This window comes from Pelobates fuscus, chromosome 9 (genome assembly GCF_036172605.1).
Source record: "Pelobates fuscus isolate aPelFus1 chromosome 9, aPelFus1.pri, whole genome shotgun sequence".
NCBI classification, from domain to species: Eukaryota; Metazoa; Chordata; class Amphibia; order Anura; family Pelobatidae; genus Pelobates; species Pelobates fuscus.
Genome location: NC_086325.1, coordinates 99,797,686 through 99,805,135, shown reverse-complemented (window position 1 = coordinate 99,805,135; position 7,450 = coordinate 99,797,686). Strand labels below are relative to the sequence as shown.

At 39.2% G+C, this 7,450-nt stretch overlaps 1 long non-coding RNA gene across 1 annotated transcript; it reads left to right on the top strand.

The window, feature by feature from the left end:
• Positions 1-5,638: 5,638 nt before the first annotated feature.
• LOC134572910 (uncharacterized) lies at positions 5,639-6,430 on the top strand. Its single transcript, XR_010085301.1, has 2 exons — positions 5,639-5,789; positions 6,177-6,430. It is a non-coding gene; the product is annotated as an uncharacterized LOC134572910 (long non-coding RNA).
• The last annotated feature ends 1,020 nt before the right edge of the window (positions 6,431-7,450 follow it).

The following is a 7,450-nucleotide window of genomic DNA, read 5'->3' as shown; positions in this document are numbered from 1 at the left end:
GCCTGGAGTGTCCCTTTAAGAGGTTAACATATGTCACTATAATAACTCTATAATAACGCTTTAAATCAATAATTGTCAATGAAAGCGTCACCTTTCCTGCATTTGATCCTGAGACCTGAATCGGGCAGACCAGACATAGACACTTAGACCGTATCTGTAAAGAGACAGCACGTGTGTCCGGGAAGAGAGTTTATCTTGTAGATATTCAAGATCACAAACTCAAGACTGATCCTCGTGCAGCATCTCTACTATGTTTTCAATCTCCCGGTAGCATGTACTTTCCTCTTCGCTTGTCATCGGCATACATTTACCACATTGACACCATTCTGTTGATCCCTCTTGTATTAGAACTGTCTCAAGAACTGTCTTCACTGATGGGATCAGCAGGGGGATCCCAGGCCATGCTATTCAGCACCTCTGCACTAGGCTTCCTCTGATGGCATGCCTTGTAAAATTCTGCAATCTACACCGTAAATTTATATATATTTTTTTTTTTAAATAGCAAATTTTTAAACTAATTTTAAAAATCAAACAAAGTCTATATAATAAATATGAAAGATACATTCCACAATCACATTGTTTTTAATTTTTTGGAATAGAACATTCTAAAATTTCACCTTAAACTCATTTCAATTACGTAAATATTGGCAAAAGGTACTATTCTTTATCAACTAGTGTTATACAAGACTACTGCACCAAGATTTGTATGCCATGTGAAATGTTTAAATTTAATTATTTTATACTAAAATGGGTAAATAAATATTCCACCCTAAAACTACAAATTATCTTTTATTAGATTTTTTTTTTTTTTAAAGTTCAGCACCATTTTCCTTTTCAAGTTGTGTCGAATGTCCACTTTCCATTTTATTCCTATTTTAGAATTTATTTGAAAATATTAAAATGACAATTAGCCAAATAAATATTTTTAATTTTTAAACATTTAATTTATTTGTATTTTTTTTTTTGGTTGTGCCAGTAAATTTTTGGAATCTGGCAAGGTGTGAAGAGTAGGGAGGTCTACTCCCGCTGTGTTCAACAATGTAACGATTTGAATTTTATATATATATATATATATATATATATATATACAAAAAATAAATCAGCAGGGCACTCCCCCTTTAAGATATTAGAAAAAGTATAGGTGCCTAGGTGCAATCCCGCGTTGTATATAATAGAAAAACAGGTAGAGGGAGCACACTAGGTCTTCAATTCAGTGAGGCAGAATTATTTAATGTATCATAAAAAATACATAAGCTGTGAGAAACACAAAAATCAACGTTTCGACCCTCCTGGGGTCTTTATCAAGATCACAGTGACAAAATCAAAACAGTATCAATATATACATAAGTGTAAAATAAGCTTACCAATAGAGTGATCGGACAGCCGGCGGACTGAAGAACCCGGAAGTGAAAAAAAACAAGTGGGAACGTGCATGTGACGTAAGTGACGGAGTTGCTAAGCAACCCAACTGGAGTATATACACACACCAGGTTACAAAGTAACCGGAGTGTCAATCGATACACATGCCGGGTATAGCATATGGAGGAACAGATTTCGCCCATGTAGCCCGGAGTACAACAGATCTAACTACTGAAAATATGTGGCAAGTGACCACGTTAGTGCAGTAATTAAATTTTTTTGGAAAAGATGTGGGAATAAAGTGAAACAGTGAAATACAAGATATTGAGAGATCTATATATAGCACGGGCTAAAAAGGTAAAAAGAACAATGTGTACTGTACACTACTAAATATAATTACTCAGCTAATATTTAAGCATAATAATTACAAGGTGCTTTTCTGTTTTATTTTCCTATATGATAATTAGTAGTGTACAGTGATCCTGCGCTCACTCCCATCACTACTGGGCCGGCAGCAATGACTCAGAGATATCTTTGCCAGAAGCTCAAGGAAGCAGGCTGAAGGGTCAGTGTTAGGACCCGCTTAGGGGGGTCTGCCTTGACGTTGGCAGGCGGGCATTCCCTCCAATGGCCATTGGAGCAACTAAATGACCTCCATTTGTCTAAATATACATAGGGATTAAGGAGAGAGCGCAGGTAACCTTTTCTTTTCTTTGGTTTTTACTATATATTGGGGCTGATGTGTATTTTTAGTCATTGCTGCCGGGCCCAGTAGTGATGGGAGTGAGCGCAGGACTTCTCTTTTTGTATTTGTATTTACTTTGTATCACACAGCCTTGTTACAATGCTGCCGCCCATCCCATGTGTTCCCTATTAAGGGTTAATAAGTATATAGGGGTGTATATAAAAAATACCCCTCTCTTTCTCATTAGAGATATCTTTGCCAGAAGCTCAAGGAAGCAGGCTGAAGGGTCAGTGTTAGGACCCGCTTAGGGGGGTCTGCCTTGACGTTGGCAGGCGGGCATTCCCTCCAATGGCCATTGGAGCAACTAAATGACCTCCATTTGTCTAAATATACATAGGGATTAAGGAGAGAGCGCAGGTAACGTTTTCTTTTCTTTGGTTTTTACACACACACAGAGACTGCTTAATACACAGACTGCTGACTACACACACACAGAGACTGCTGACTACACACACACACACAGACTGCTTAATACACAGACTGCTGACTACACACACACACAGACTGCTTAATACACAGACTGCTGACTACACACACACACAGACTGCTTAATACACAGACTGCTGACTACACACACACACAGACTGCTTAATACACAGACTGCTGACTACACACACACACAGACTGCTTAATACACAGACTGCTGACTACACACACACACAGACTGCTTAATACACAGACTGCTGACTACACACACACACAGACTGCTTAATAAACAGACTGCTGACTACACACACACAGAGACTGAATAATACACACACTCAGACTGCTTAATACACAGACTGCTGACTACACACAAACAGAGACTGCGGAATACATAAACACACAGACCGCTGAATGCACATACAGAGACTGCTGAATACACACTGCTGAACACACATGCAGCATGCTGAATAGACACACACAGACTGCTAAATACTCATACACACAGACTCTCTAAATACACAAACTGCTGAATGCACACACAGACTGCTGAATACACACACTGCTGTATACACACGCAGACTGTTAAATACACAAACTGCTGAATGCACACACAGACTGCTGAATACACACAACACACACTGCTGAATACACATACACACAGACTACACACACACAGACTGCTAAATACACACACACAGACTGCTGAACACACACACTTCCTAACCCTGCCCTCTTCACACTGCCAAGCACCAAGGAGCCTTGCATGGCCTGAGAGCACTACACACCCTGGTGGCCGGTGCCGGTATTACAGAACATGCTACTCAGAAATATGCAGGCACTTGCATTGTCAGTATATTTGCAATACCGGTGTTCCTAATTAATGAGAACCGGAATCACTGGCTGTTGGAAGTGAATCTGTCACCGTCTCTGGTTTCTAATGGACCCCTTCATTTAAAAATCAAGGCAAATCTGCTTGCAGACACTCATAAGTTAATTGGTGTTTAATGTTATAATACCCAGCAGAACAAGGACAAAGAAGGCCCTACAACATCTACAAAAGTGATGAAAGGAGGACAGACCAAACCCTCCCCCTTCCAAGAGAGGATGAAGATCGTTCAGGAGGTCAAAGAGGAGAGGTGGTTTCGTCCAAATCTTCCCCCAAGGGGACACATGGAAGAAATATGGCTGTTTATTGACGTACAAAGCCTTCAATAACATGCTGGCTTGTGATCTTTTTACAGAGAAACTGTCGGAGCCAGAATCCACCAATGGTGTACTGGGGCAACACTTGGCGCTGTATGAGTGAAAGCTGCCACCTTCGCAAACAACTATGCTTGTGAATGACGAGAAGGCACTCAAGCCAGGCAGTCCATCCGATTGTAGAAAAGACTGTGCACAGAAATCGAGGCTTAAGTCCAAGGCAGATTTATTACAGAAAAGGAAGAAGTCAGTCAGTACATCTAAAACTTCTCACCAGAGCAGTGACAGAAATCCCAAGAACAAGGGTCGACAGGGAGTTCCAAACCCACTGATAACATCCAGTCTCATCATCTTCTTCCAGCGAAGCCGTCAGAGACAGTATCCAGCAGTGGTGTACTTGGGCAACACTCGGCTGTGTATGGGCAAAAGCTGTCCCCATTGCAGACAACCAAGCCTGTGGATCATAAGATGACACTTAGGCCAGTCAGTCTATCCGATGCTAGAATAGATTGTGCACAGAAACCGGGGTATCGATTCACAAAAGATTAATTACAGAGAAAGCAGTCAGTCTGTCCATCTAAAACTTCTCGCAAATACAATTATAGTAAAGAGCTCAACCGGAGAGAGTGTATAAGTAATGTGGTATACAGGGTACAGGGTACTGGGTGCTCTTAAGGGAAAACCCCATCCCCGACAGGTATATATATATACACAGAAATTAGAAAATGAACCCAAGGCACACCATAATTTGCACATAAATAATTTTTATTCATGCAATATCATAATAAGTTATACAGATTTCTCAAAAGACAAAGTGCATATAATAGTGCAGATTATATAAAAGCAGTAATCCCACAACCACATAGAAATGACAAAAGGTGCAAAAAATATCAACCAACACCCGTATTAATTGTATACTGACCAAGAGCAGGAGAAATAACAGCCCAGACGTTTCGGCCCTAAAGCCTTCCTCTGGGGGTCCCTTACTGACAAGCAAACCCTTGGATAACATCCGGACTCGTCATCTTCTAGCAAAGCAATTTTCAGATCCAGAATTAAGCAGTGGTCAACTAAGGCAACACTCGGCGCTATATAGCCGAAAGCTACCATCATTGCAGACAAGCAGGCCCATGGATAGTGAGATGACATTCATGCCAGTTAGTCCAACCGAGACTAGAAAAGATTGTGCACAAAAATTCAGGTCCACGGCAGATTTGCTACAAAAATACACTAAGTCAGTAGGTCCATTAAAAACATCTCACCAGAGCAGTGAAAGAGCTCCCAAGACGTTAGGGAGACGGGGACATCGCAATATTTCAAGCACCAACCTTTTCAGCATTAGGAACTCTGACCGGGATTTGAGAAGCACAAGATCAGTTGATCCACAGCCTACTGCTCTCGAGTTCTGCCTCGACTCAGCTGCCAGAGCAAACATAGAATCTTTGCACCAACAGAGGGGGAGGCTTGCAAGATGAGGTTTCAGTGAGCTATGAAACATCGTCACTGGCTTTTCGTCTGCCTACCAACAACTTTGCGTGGAACTTAATTGGCTATAGTTGACCCAGGAAGCACCTGACTCTGACACATTATCAAAAATAGGTACTATATTACAATGATATGTCTGACTAGACTTGTTTGTAAGAACATTTTTAAAATAATTATGACAAAATGTTAATGACTGTTAGACATTTATTTCAGCTATTGGAAAAGCTAATCTTATCCATAATACTTTTCTATTCCATATTTAATATGCAGCATTTTTTTTCTTTTTCTTAAATTAATTTAGGATGATCTGATTGGAGGGAGTGGAACAGAAGCATCTATAAAATAATCTTCCAGAGCTTCTCAGTTCAGAAACTGGGCCCCTATCGAATCTCTGGAGCAGGGATGCTCAAACTCCGCCCCCCCCCCCCCCCCCCAGATGTTGCTGAACTACAACTCCTATGATTCTTTGAATTACATAGATAGCCAGAGAATCATGGGAGTTGTAGTTCAGCAACATCTGGGGGGCCGGAGTTTGAGGACCCCTCCTCTGGAGCATCTTAACCTGCTAAGCCTGGTAAGACCCTAGTAGTAGCATGTCTAACATTCGGTTACCCAGAGACAGATTTTAACCTGTGCTGACCCTGACCTGAGCTCTTAAAGTCGAACGGTCACCTCACTGGTATTTTACTAATATGTTTACCTATCCCCTGTATAAATATGTGCTTGTATGAGAAATAAAATTAAATATAGAATTAGAGAACACTACTATGTAACAGGGACAGTGCTATGGATACATTGGAGATTTATACATTTATAAATAAAGACTTGGAGTTCCTTTTTACCTTAGATTGTGACTTTCACAGTGGTCCATATTTTAAGGAAAAAAGGTATGTATTGGGATCTAAGTCTAAAGCTAGGAAATAGATTAGTGGTTGACACTATTTTCTTTCTTTTTCTTTAGCCAAGAAGAAGCAAGAGGAGGATGACGGTGATATGAGATAACTAAAAAGCTCAGCTGCAATGTGAATTTTTCAAAAGCCCTTGAAGGTTGCCCAGATGGACATCTCCCATCAAATATCACCCTTTTAAACTAAACGTCTACCAAAGTTGAGAATCGTTGATTTGGATTATGAGTAATTCATCACCATGTATTAGTAATGTGTAGTTTTATTCCATGTGAGCATTATCGTTTAATAAAATGCCTTTGCCGATAAATTTTAAGTGTGTGTGTGTGTATATCTGTAGTCTGTATCATTGCTTTTAAATAGCTGGACATTCAGATATAAAATATGCATTTGAATTTGAGTTTAAATAGAAGTCAAATATAAATCATATGTACATACTTTTTTGTTAAAACTCTACTTCACTGTGTTATAGTGCACTATTATTGTCTCTCTTTTTCCCTTTTCTTTGAGATACTATGCACTGTATAACAGCCAAAGACTTCATTTTTGTACATTATTGTGTTTTAAGACGTGGTTATCTATTTTTTGTATTTGTGTTCTGTCTCTATTCCTACAAGGTTTTGAGGAATTTGTGTAAGATTTACTGCTGCCTTAAAGTATATAGTGAGCACCTAATTTTTGTGTTGTTTAACCCCTTAAGGACACATGACATGTGTGACATGTCATGATTCCCTTTTATTCCAGAAGTTTGGTCCTTAAGGGGTTAAATAGAAGGTTCTTGAAATCTTGTTTACTAAAGTTGATACACATCAGATACATCTAAAACAGACACAGAATTGCTATTGTGCTAGGATTTTTTTATGCAAATTCCTTTCCAAGGCTATATATTTATTAAACACAAACACAATAAAATAGACCCACTTGCAGAGACCAAAATAAAAATAAAATAAAACAATAAATAAAAAAAAAGATAATTAAAAATGAAGAATATTGAAAAAAAATACATAGAGAAAAAAATATTGAAAAAAAAAGTAAATATAAAACTATATTCTTTTTATTGTGAAAAGCACAAAATGTGACAGACGAGGTGATGGTCGCATATACACATGTATAGAAAAGTACTTTGCTCTTCAGTGTAGCTTTTATGTTGCTCCTATGTGAATTTGGCAACCATGTTTTTGGTGCTCTACTACGCTGATCATTGTGAATTTTGCGCGGTTGTAGTTAGGGTATATAAAGAGGTGGGGAGTGAAGGATGTTTATGAAGCCCTCCTTGAGAAAGTCCACAGGACGAAACCGATCAGAGATTTTCTTTTCTGCACAACATGCC